This window comes from Grammomys surdaster, unplaced genomic scaffold (genome assembly GCF_004785775.1).
Source record: "Grammomys surdaster isolate TR1022 unplaced genomic scaffold, NIH_TR_1.0 188, whole genome shotgun sequence".
Classification (NCBI taxonomy): domain Eukaryota; kingdom Metazoa; phylum Chordata; class Mammalia; order Rodentia; family Muridae; genus Grammomys; species Grammomys surdaster.
In genome coordinates, this window is record NW_021604633.1 from 9,542,474 (window position 1) to 9,554,906 (window position 12,433).

At 37.5% G+C, this 12,433-nt stretch overlaps 1 protein-coding gene and 1 pseudogene across 4 annotated transcripts in view; one reads left to right on the top strand and one right to left on the bottom strand.

Moving 5' to 3' along the window:
* Hdac9 (histone deacetylase 9) overlaps positions 1-12,433 on the bottom strand; it is an 818,562-nt gene that overhangs the window by 700,149 nt on the left and 105,980 nt on the right. The gene's annotated exons all lie outside the window — the stretch shown is intronic.
* The window catches only part of LOC114622357, a 40,125-nt pseudogene that overhangs the window by 1,358 nt on the left and 26,334 nt on the right, over positions 1-12,433 (top strand).

The following is a 12,433-nucleotide window of genomic DNA, read 5'->3' on the forward strand; positions in this document are numbered from 1 at the left end:
TGTGCGAGTCTTTCTTCCCTGCTGGTCGGGGTGGTAGGCGCCGCACACTTGCAAGGTAAATTAATGTATATAAGATGATGATAAAGCAAGAGAACTTCCTGTCAATTAATGACTATGAGATTTTTTTTAAAACAAAAAAGTGGAAATATTAAAGGCGATTTTGTTGCTTTCATTAATAATCTTAAAGTTTTGGCGATATCTGACCCTTGATTCCACAAGTCAATGTGGAAGCCATAAGCAAAAAGAACACCATGTGACCATCAGCCTTTGGGTATTTTGTACAATAAAAATCACACCATAGGTGAGACATAAAGTTTGTAAATACGTACAGCAGATATCTTAAATTATATACTTAATGATGTTGAATCAAGGGAAAAATAATAAATATCTGGCAACTGACCTGAAAAAAATTACAAACATAGGATATTCTTTTCAACAGTAATTCAAAGAAACGCATTTCCATTTTTGTTGTTAGATGTGTGTGTGATGTTTGTGTGAGTGTGGGACCCTGTTTGTTTGAGTGAGGGGTGAATAGGTGTGTGTGTGTGTGTGTGTGTGTGTGTGTGTGTAGAGAGAGAGAGAGTGTAAATGCAAACGTACCAGCTCTATTTTCTCATCTATGAAAAAAACCTTTCTAATGTAATATGATAAGTAAATAAATTTTAAGATTAAAAAATCTTCTAAAGAACAGTTTATACTTAAGGCATATGGAGATGTAAAATAAGCATTGCCTGAACAACTCTATTTGTATAAATAATTCTTTGTATAAACATTACATATTTACATATGTATAATAAACATGTATAATGTATAATACACAGCTCTATTTGTATTAATCCAATACAGAGAAGGAGAGACACATGCAGCACATACAAGAGGTATTTTATTGAAATAGCAAAACAAATCAACAACCTAGGAGGCAAACCTGTGACTGCTCAGCAGTTCTCAGTACCCCCAGTGAAACACCTCTAAAAAATCCTGTCCATAGTCCACATAGTAAAAAGAACCACATTTACATGGTATTTTAGATTAAAAGGGGGCTTATTTCCAAAGCAAAAGTTTTAATAGAATGTGTGTGTGTGTGCAGATGTACGCATGTGCATATGATGTATACTTATTATATGTATGTATTCATAATACTGGGTATCTGGTTGAGTGGATTTGAAGACATTTATACTTTTCCATACATACTTTTCAGCATTATCTAAGCACATTTAAATAAAATAATAAAGATTTCATTTTAAAAAGATTAAGAAACTTGTAATAATGACTTTTCTAGTTTCAGATGATCACCTAATGCTAACAGCTACCTGCCTTCTCAAAAACACTTTGCTTGGTTTTAAATAAGGTTCTTGTCAAGAATTAATAGATACTTAAGTGTTAACTTCCTTTTTGCAAAGAACTACAATTAAAAGAGCCATTTACAAAGGAATTCACAAGCATGTTTCTCAATTCGGGGTCTAACATGCATGTAACATCTCCATTTGTACTTGAAACCAAAAATTATAAACCATCTCAGGAAATGCATTTATTGAAATCGTAATAATGGGAATGAGACTGTTTTAATTCGACTTTTGAACAGGTTTTCTTTCTTCCTTTTTTTTAACTTTAGAAACTAAGAATCTCCCGTATCATGTAACACTGCACCTTTCTTCATCATTTTTTAAAAGAGGAAAAGTCACCTCTTATCTTAAAGATGGCATACTAATTTATTTCTATCAGAAACTATAATTATATGAAATATTAATGATCACTGTAATGGAAACAAAACAAGACACTCTCATCAATGAAAAGTAATACAATGCTCTTGAAATTAAGGCTTTTGCATTTTGGGTGATTTTTAACAGTTTAACTAAAGCAAGCTCTATGAGAGGTGTAAGGTCACCACCCAGGATAGCAAAGAGTCCACTTCCTCTGGAATGAGGAACAGATCCATGACAAGGCTCTGTGTCTCTCATACAGGGTGACTGGGGTCCTCCAAGGAAAGCTCACTTCCCTATCTGCAAGGAGCAGTGAGCGTTGCTGTGCTTCACAAACTCCTCTGTCTTCCTGCCAAAACTCGCATGCCCTTTAGCTTTGCTTAAGGAGCATCTGAATAAATCATTTTAAAATTCGATTTTAAGAAAATGGATAAAAAAGCCAGGGCTTGAGGGGGGAAAGAGAGGAGGGAGGCAGGGAGGGGAGAAGGAGGGAAGAAGGGAGGGAGGGCAGGAGGGAGGGAGAGAGGGAGAGAGGGAGAGAGGGAGAGAGGGAAAAAGATAGAGATGGGGGTCGGGGGGCTAGAACTTACTGTTAAATAAGGACCTTGAGATTCCTAGGTCACTAGACAGTGTGGTAGGCTCTTAAGTCCCACTCAAATTCAAGGTGAAAAATTTCTTAATAAGAGTGACTCTGAGTTGGTTGTATGGAAATATTGTTCTAAAACAAAAACAAAAATGGTGCACTGAGGGTAAGTGCCACTGAAGGGACAAGCAAACAGGCATAGGTCATGCTATCCCATGGGAGCACTAAGGTCATGCTATCACATGGGACCCCCAAGGATGTGTCTGTAATTTTCTTCATAAACACATCTCACAATTACACTTTTGGTCTTGACAAATATTCTTCAGCACTCACCAAATATTGGCAGATGGCTGGCAACAAGAAGTATTTAAAAAAAAATCTTCTCGCTTTTAACCTATTATTCTTGCAAATGTCCAATCAGAAAATATAAGTAATGAAAATTCAGCTTAGTAATCATCTCAGTAATTTGCCTGCTGTTTTGGAAGTATTTAAGTTTTTAAATTATGTTTTTACTACAAAACACTACTATTGTGTAGAAGATTCCAGTGAAAGAGGTTCTTCTTTAAAGCAAACTGAATCTACCTGTAAAAGTAATTGGGCAAATACATGCCTTTAAAAAAATCAAGATAAACACTATGAAGACTTAGGGCCAACACTGGTAAAATTATTCATCTTATTTAACATCAATCAGATGCTGTATTCTCTGACATGACATTAAAAAAGAACTGTACACACCTAGTATTGGTCAGTACACATGAAGTACAGCACTGTCTTGTCAGGCCAATGGAGTGCATAAATTTGCTATAGCCTTGTGGGAAATATTTTGACAGTGTGTGCATAAAACCTCAAAATGTTTATATACCTTGACCCAACAGCAATTCTAGGAATTTATTTTAGGTAAACCTTACAAGTACTAAAAAATTTATGGGCAAAGGACTATATTCCACAATTTATAATAGTCAAGTACTTGAAACAATCTAATTATAAAACAACATTAATAGATTGACATAGTAAATTGCCATGCCCACACACTGCATGCCAGGAAAACATATAAAAGGCATTGTGTTTCAGAACACTGCTTTATACCATGGAAAGTTTTAGGAGCTGCTGTTATGAAAGCGGAAAAAGAACAAGCTAGAGCCACTGCACGTGGGCCTTTCCCATGCTTTTGTATGTGCACTAGAATAGCCAATAATCCTCAGTGTCTGGTACTCGTGCCCCTGTGCCATCATTTCTAGTGGGGCACAGCATCAGGGACCGAGAGCTGTTCTTACAGCGCTCGACTTCTGCCTCCTTGTCTTGGATTACTCACTCTGAAAGAAGGAAGCAGTGAAGCCCTTATGAGATAAAGAACTGAGGCCTCTGCCTGTGGCCAGTACAGAACTGGGGCCTCCAACTGACAACCAAGCTGACATGTCACGTGTGCACATGGCAGATGAACCCCACTCAACCCTGCAGGGATAGCCGCAGCCTATGTCTTGCTGCAAACACAGATCCTATATAACTATGGTACTGAGTGTAAAACAGAAAAAGGAAGGCCTGAAGGGTGTCAGTGTAAGACATACTACCATGACACACCTAAATATGTATGTCTATGACTGACAAAAATAACTTGTACTGTGCCAGGGAGCCCAAGGGCACATAAAGAGACGTTCTCAGCACAATGCCCACCTCTTCTTCAAAAGGCCAAACCCAGAAAGTTTCCAAGGAATCAAGGAATAAAAAATAAAAAGATGTTCCTTAATCTATTACATTCTACAAGCCATCACTGACTTCCAAAACCTACCTTGTTCTGGAACCACAACTTAAATCCCATAGGAGCAGTGTCTAATTTGTTGCTTCATGCCTAGAGTTTTTTGAGGATAAAGACATGGTCTCCTGTTACATGCTCGACATTCACATACCATCTGATTAAAGGAAGCTAATGATAAAGCACTAAACCTCCATGAAACGACAAGGAACACAGTTTCTCCATTAGCAAAAGCAGACAAAGGTACCACAGATCACTCTTCACATAGCATTTTCTTCTTAAATGCAGTTTAGCTGTTAGTAGAAAATCATGTGTGTGTGTGTGTGTGTATGTATGTGTGTGTGTGTTTAGAGACAGAAACAGAGAAAGAAACAGATTATAGAGGCCTTTTTGGTTTAATCTCATAAAAATCTCTCTACATTAAAAAAAATTAAGGCTCTAAGGCATTTATAATTTCACTCAACTCATATTAAGATTTATTTTTCAATTGACCAAAACAGGTATTAAATTTCATATTCAAATCTTCAAATATAGATCAAAATGGGGCAGTTTGTGAATCACTAAAAACTAGTCTAAGCTCTTATTTAAATATTATACAGTAGATCAGGGCAAAGTAAAGGAATCCATATATTAGAAAATATGTTGTCTTTTCAGTTCTTTTAATTTTCAAAAGTGACCAATAATATCAACACTTGTTACTAGATTAAGCCCATGTCTAAACTATAATCTGTGAATCTAAACTTTTCAATCTTCCAAAAAATAGCATTCTATCATTTTACATGAAAACAATATCAATACTATACTCTTCCAAAATAGTGACAAATAGTAAAATCTTTTCCAGGACCAATCAGTTTGCTTTGAGAATACAGTATCATAAAATACCCTTCACTTGAAGAATCTACTTGACTTCCTTCCGCCTATGACACCATGAACAGACATGACTATCCACCTTATTGTATTGTAAATAAAGAGTTAAGCTACGGTTTCTCCAAGTTCTACCCATCTCTTAGATTCTTGATTTCATACTGGGAATGCACAAAAAAAAATGACATTTTCTCTTCTAACAAGACTTACTGTCAAAGTACATCCATTCCAACATGCTTAAGGAATTTGGGTGAGAGACATTCAGACTGTTTCACCTATCAACCTGAGCTGAAAATAAATTCTAAGAAGTCACACCATAAACTCAGCGAAGCACATGAGGCTGGACAGAGCCACATATTTGCCTCTGAATGACACAGTTCTGCTTCAGGCAGGTGCCAACGGTTATAGCTGAAAAACTGGAGCAAGGAGTCATGAGTTAGGCAGTCTGCTAATACAACAGTGGCTTCAAGTTCTGGCTGACGCTTTCCCTATGATGTTGAATAATTATCATTCAAAGCTAAGTCCTCATCTGTAAAACAAGATAAAAACATCTCCCTTAGAATGCTGTTATTCTGTTGTAGGAATACTGAATAAAGTAATTTTTCACAGTTCCAGGCCCTATGATAACAGTAAATAAGCCCATAGCTGTTAATTCAGTGGTGTTTAGGTTCTAACATCACTAACTGTATGAAATGCCCTCTCATCTGGGCAAGGAAAACAACTGCTGGGCGCTTGCTAAACTTACCATGCTGGAAGCCTTGCAATTACAGAGAAATTATGACACAAGAGATCCTTCAGAGGTACTCAGCAATCTGTTACACACTGCCTGGTAGATGTCCCAGGAAATAAACTGTGCAATCCTTCAGTGCTTGCCTTAGGAGGCTGGGGCTTAAATGCTTTCTTAAGAAGTGGCGTTACCCGTGAAAAGGAAAGACCCGCTGCTTTCATGGCTTTTAAAATACGGGGCTGTGTTTGAGTTGAGATCTTCTGGTGTGAAGAGCAGCAATGCTTAGCTGTACTGTTTTATCAAAACAGAGTGAGAGCGAGCGGCATGAAATTAAAATTCAGCCAGCCAGTGTCTGTATGCATCCCTCAGCAATAGGGATTCAGCCATTGTTGCATCAGGGCTACCTGTGACTATTCATTAGGAGGACAGCCATAGATGCAAAACTCCAGGAGTACCATATCAATGCTGGACTATGGATAATCAATGATCCGACAGCATCCTCATTATTTATGGTAACCATCTATATAAAAAAATAATTAACCAAACAAAGTTAAGCAAACATAATCTTAAACATGGAAATCCTAGAGCATCCTGTGTAAACTTGGTTTTCAGGAGCAAATGGCAGGAATATACTACTGCCTTACTTCAGTGACAATTTAAAAACTCGGCCACTGGTACACAGTGACTTTTGAACAGTACTCTGGCCTGTGCACAGATGACTCTGAACCTGGAAAAACATTTTTTTTTTATTCCTCTGCAGGGAAATAATAGCAAAATAAATTAACATTTTACTGGGTTTTTAATTGGAAGTGGCTGTTCTCAACAATATGTTTATCAAACAGTGTGACTGGCAAAACGTATTACTGTAGCTGTAGTTATCCAAATTACATGCTGTCTAAAGCAAAAAGGGCAAAAGCCACCTGGCTCATATAACTTGCATCTTCTAGACAGCCTGCAGCTGCTTCTGATTAAGCCACATCGCAGAACTCCAGGGCTCTATTTTTAGCCACAGAAGCATATCTTTAGGACTCACACATCCAAGGCATGGGGCATTTACATTAATAAATGAAAACCACCTTCGGTTAGGGAGCCATTCACGTGACACTTTGCTCGTCTCCACTGCAGCATGGAAGGGATTCCAATCGAACACAACATCCTGGAAAGCTAGTTTTTAAACCATGCATCTCCTTTGCCATTTTCAGAATTCTTAGGGGAAGGACACAGAAAAGATGTATCTTCTCTGCATTATGACATAATCAAGAAAAGATATAGCAAGAAAAGATATAATAAGAAACTACTTCCCCACACTAGAAGGCAAGCACGGTTGTTCCTCATTTTACAGATGCTTATTGTAACTTAATAATATTGTAGCTCAATGCCACTGCATGGTATTATAGGACCAGGCCCCTGCTTCTGTCTACAGAACCTAAGCTGCTAACTCCAATCCCAAGAAAAAATAAAATTTAAAATTTTATTTTATTGAAAAACTATAACAACTTATAAGGAGGTATCATAAATTGTGATAAAGTAAATAATTACAATACTCTAGAAGTGAATTATATTCACAGAGAAGAAAGATAACAAAATGTTTTTCTTCTAATTTAAGTCTCTATCATGGTATTATTTATCACCACCTGATCAAAATCTTGACCCTCAGGTTGGAAGCAATACAACATTTGAATGCCACAAGAAAGGCTGCTAAAACTGAAAACACCACAAAGACATGTCCATTCTACCTACTATAGGACTTCTGTCTAAAGAAATACAGCAATGACCTACTGAGATCAATGCACAACCTTGGTCCCTTCGCCCAAGAGAATCAGCAAACCATTTTCTCCCTGCTCACTAACCACAGTGGTCCTCTGTCCCTCAAGCTCCCAATCCTTGTTCTTTACTAATTAAATGTTCACTCGCTCAGAAGGCAGTTTCCACTCTTGTCCCCATTATTCACTCTCCCAACATTGTGTACTTTCCATAATAGAAATAGTCACCAGGCAAGCCTGCCTTCTTGTTGATATCTCAATGCTATGGCATTTTAAAATTAAGAGTACAAGTACACTTTTCTTAATGATATATTTATCTTATGTGTGTGAGTGTTTTGCCTGAACACTTGTATGTATTCCATGTGCATTCCTTATACCTATAGAGGTCAGAAGATGGCACTGGATTTTTTTATAACTGGACTTGCAGGTGGTTATGCCAACATGTGGTGCTGGGAACCCCACCAGAGTCCCTGTAATAGGAGCAGGTCCTCTTATCCTTTTATCCCTTAATGCTATTGCTTTAAACATTATCTGCATCTACGTAGCTCTGCTATCAGCTCAGTCATTCTGGAAGTCAGTTCTCACTTGCACATTTTTATATATGGTAAGATATTAGCATCCGCAAGTGCTTGCCTTGCACGTGAACATGAAAGTCGTGCTGGGGAGCAGACCTAGAATACTCAGTATGCCCAGTTCTCTTCAGGTTAAGGCCTCCACTGTTCTCAGCATGAGCTGAGTAGACACCAGTGAATGTCTATGTAACTTTGCGAGATGGACCACATCAAACAGTAGCCATAAAATACTATGAGCATTTAAATAGGGGAGTGTGAGGCTGTTGAGTCTTCTGCAGCGGGTGATCGTTTTTTATGTATAGGAACAAGAGTTCAGATGGCTGCAGATATCCTTGAAGTTGGACCGTCCCTGTTGCTCTGCTTCTAACAAACATCAGAGCTAATCTACTAGCAATCCAAACAACCCAAAAGTGTTCTTGAATTTATACTGATGGAAACCATGTAGAAGAATTTAATTAGCCAAAACTGGCCCATCGCATACATGTAAGAAAAAATTAAGGTGCAGGTCATTTTTTAATGCCAACCCTAAAAATTAACCATGTGCTTACAATAAGTCTTGAATCATATTTTATTTACAATCAAAGCCAAAAGACTACTCTGCAAGTTCCCATAGTCTGATAAAAAGATGGGTTTCAGGCTTCTTCCTACAGATAGAAAGACAAGGAAGCCCTCCCTACTCTGCCCCCAAACAGGGGCTCCAGGGAGAGGCTTCAAAATGGATGAACTGTTGCTACGCACATGTTTGCTGATGATGAATCTCCAAATCACTAAAGCCAGGCTGACATTTTTTTCCTTTTTCTTATTAGGCATCTTCCTTCCTCTGTTTTAATAACATGCTTTCAAGCTTCCAGGGGACTTCACACATTGCGGCTGGAAACTACTTGAATGCATTTTAAGTAATTATGGTCATATTTGCCATCAGGACTCCAAGGGGAGTGCCATCATGTATAAAAATGTCAGGGAGTATCTCATTCTTGTCCTTGACGTCACTGCCATGCATTCTTACAAATAAAGCCCTTCTGATGCTAAAACGGATAATAATGACTAGTTGCCAAGTGTTCTCTCCCTCAGACTGTCATGGAGGATTAGGTATTAAAATGATGGGCTTGGCTATAAATAAAAGGGATTGTTTCATTGCGAACAAATAAAAACTGTCAATATGTTCCATGAGAGTCTTCTCTGTGCCCAGATTAGAAGGAGAAGAAAAGACAGTTCTAAATAAATACCCTTCCTTAAGTTTAAAACCACTGACTTATTACCTTTGATCTGCATAATATAGAATCTGACAAAAAAGCAACAAAAACCAAGTTCCCTGATATTGATAGTCTATGCATCATATCATACAGAAAAGGGACGTGACTTTTAATTACGGTTTTATTTCATGTGGATGTCCATATTCCACGTGTATCCTTGGAAAATTTTTTCAGTATTAGCAGTAAGTGCCTTACTGGACCAGCTCTCCATCAGTGACTGGTCACAATAAACATGAGTGACTCAACCATGTTACATTTGCTACCAGACCAATGGTGCACCCCAACCAACATCCAAAGCCCTTGAGTTCTAGAGGTAAAACGGGGCTTATATTTGAAACAGATTTAAAATCTATTTCAAGCCAATTTACCCTTTTTCCAAACAAAACCTTCTTAACTGAAATTCATTACAAAAATCACGCTTCTAAAACTTGTGAGCACATTAATCGTAAACAATTCAATGAAATTTGAGTTTGTAAAAACAAGTGATCTCTTTATAAATCAAAGCCTTCTCCGCTGTACTATAAATATTATCAGCTCCATAATTACATCATCATATTTACAGTTACAGCGGGAAAGGCATCCAAGTAGCTCAATTGCATTAGGTACTCAACAGACATCTGAGGAACACAATTTGATTTTAAAGTACTTCACTTTGTACACCATACCAGCATATACTGTTTACAGCTATCCATAATAGTTAAAAGGGGGCAATAATGACAGTGTGGAAAAGATTTCATGTTGTTCTTCCTGTAAAGACGCAGTCCTCTGCTTTATAAGTATTCAATTACACTCATTTCAACCCAAAGGAATTTGATCTGCCTCATCTCAAAAGAACTGGAGAGTCCACGGCAGATTTGGTATTCCAAGATTGGGCCCAGGTAACAATGACAGTCTTAGATTGAAGAGAAAAGATTACATCTCACACGAGATGAATCAATAACAAAGAGAAAACTGCATAGTAAGCAATAGTGCTTTGCGAGCGGCATGGGTTTAATAGAACTGACTTGGAGGACAAGAGCTCGGTTAGAGCTGAAATCCAGCCTTGACCGGAATGTGACCCAGGCTACTGTGTCCTGAAGCTTAGCATTCCCTTCTATTAAGTGGTGGCCATAAAGGACCTAAGTCTTGGATTTGGTACTAGAAAAATATGTGACACCAGGCAAAAGATCTGGGAATGCAGCTCACTAGGAGAACATATGCCTAGCGTGTACAAGGCCCTGGGTTTGACCCAAAGAACTCCTGCCACTACATCAACAAAGACATTAAAAAGCCTGTTGAGTAAGAAGGAGATCAATAAAGTTTTGTCAATCACAATGTAAAGTGTGCAGTGGAGATCTGAGTCAAAAACAGGCATGCTCCCTGCCAGCCAGGATCTCGCATGTTCAGGGTGGCATGGTAATAGACTAGTGGATTGGACTCTCAGTGGATTCAGCGATCTTTACACCTTGCCTACAACACATATGCTTTTCTTTCCATCCACTTTTGAATACTCTTTACAGATATTTAAAAGGCTGTGTCAAAATCATCTACAAGGAAACTAGTTCTTAAAGGAATCCACTCACTGTACTGTTTAGCACATCTAATGGTATATTCTCTATAAAAAGCCTCTGTGCAAACAAATCAGAGATTCACATAGTTGTGTGCCTAGTGAACAGGAGGAGTGCAACCTGCATTTTAAATATACCATACATATGATAATCTAATAGTGAATAAATAATTATATGCATATATCCAGGAAACATAGCACCTATATCTACTATGCTATAAATGCTAGAAATTTTAAGGTCACAATACATATAAATCTAGATAAAAGAGTTCAAGTTATCTACTTAATTACCTCTTTCCTTAACAGCATACCTTTTCTTCCATATGGATTTCCATATTATTAACTGAATGTTTTCTTGTGTGGTATCTCAGAGCACTTCTGAATGTGGCAGTGTAGGAATTATATGAGAAGAACTTAGACTAAATCTATTGTCAAGTCAATGCCACTCCTACAACTCACTAAAATAGTTTCCATGTGTCCCCAGGAAAAAAGAAGAGAAAAGAAGAAATTTCAAATGGGGTATCCTGCGTGTGCCCCTATTATCTTTCATGGCTCATACAGGAAGCAAACTCCTCATTATTCTTTTCATCTTTCTGACCACAAGAATAATCAAATAATTGAAAGACTGAAATTTAAGGACTCTCTTTGGGAATATTCCCCCCTACACACACACACACACTCACACACACACACAGAGAGAGAGAGAGGGGGGGGGGACAAAGAGAGACACTACTATCTTTTCTTGTTAATAACAGGATCCTAGCCAAGAGACATATTCTTGTATATAAAAAAGAACTACACAAAGAGAAAGTCCAAAGACAATCTTCCCCTGGGAATTGTTTACTTACGTCACTGAGGTCCTGCTTGCTTCTGATCTAATTTGTAACTAAAAACAACATTTTAAATAAAGCAAAGTTTAGGAAACTGAAATCATAAAATAAGGTCTATTGCACATTTTAAGAAGCAAGACATAGACAACCCACAAAAGGAAAAATTCGAAAATAATGACTTTGATTTGTATTTAAGCTTTGTTTCACACAGTTCCTTAACACCTCTGGTCCCCTTCTTATTGCCAATTAACAGCTACGATGATAGACGCACTAATTCACAAGCCAAAAATAATCACCCGCAGGCAGGTTTCCATAACAATAAAACAGATTGTTTTTTATTAATTTCAATCAAGTTTTCATGAGAACACGACTTCGTTGGAACAAGAATTTCTCATTTGACAATCACACGTTCCAAAAAACCCAAATCATTAAAGTGTAACTACTGAAAATCATTTTTCAAAAATTAATCTGAAAGACACTTGATTATTTGTATTATGTGTACTACATGTTATTAACTCCAAAAAAGTATTCCCATTGAATGCCTAAATTCCTAACTCAATCATAAAAGAATGTATGCTCCAACCTTTGCTGCAAATATCAAACCCTCAACAGAAAGCTTTTGAAAAGATAGCAACATATATAAAACTTGGCCAATAAGGGTCTGAGAAGATAAGGGTGCCTGCCACCAAGCCTGATGACCTCTGTTCAGTCCTGGAACTAAGAGGGTAAAAGGAAAACACTGATTTCCTCTGACTTCCATAGGTTTGCTCTAGCATGTACGTGCCTACAGATAGATAGATAGATAGATAGATAGATAGATAGATAGATAGATAGATAGATAGATA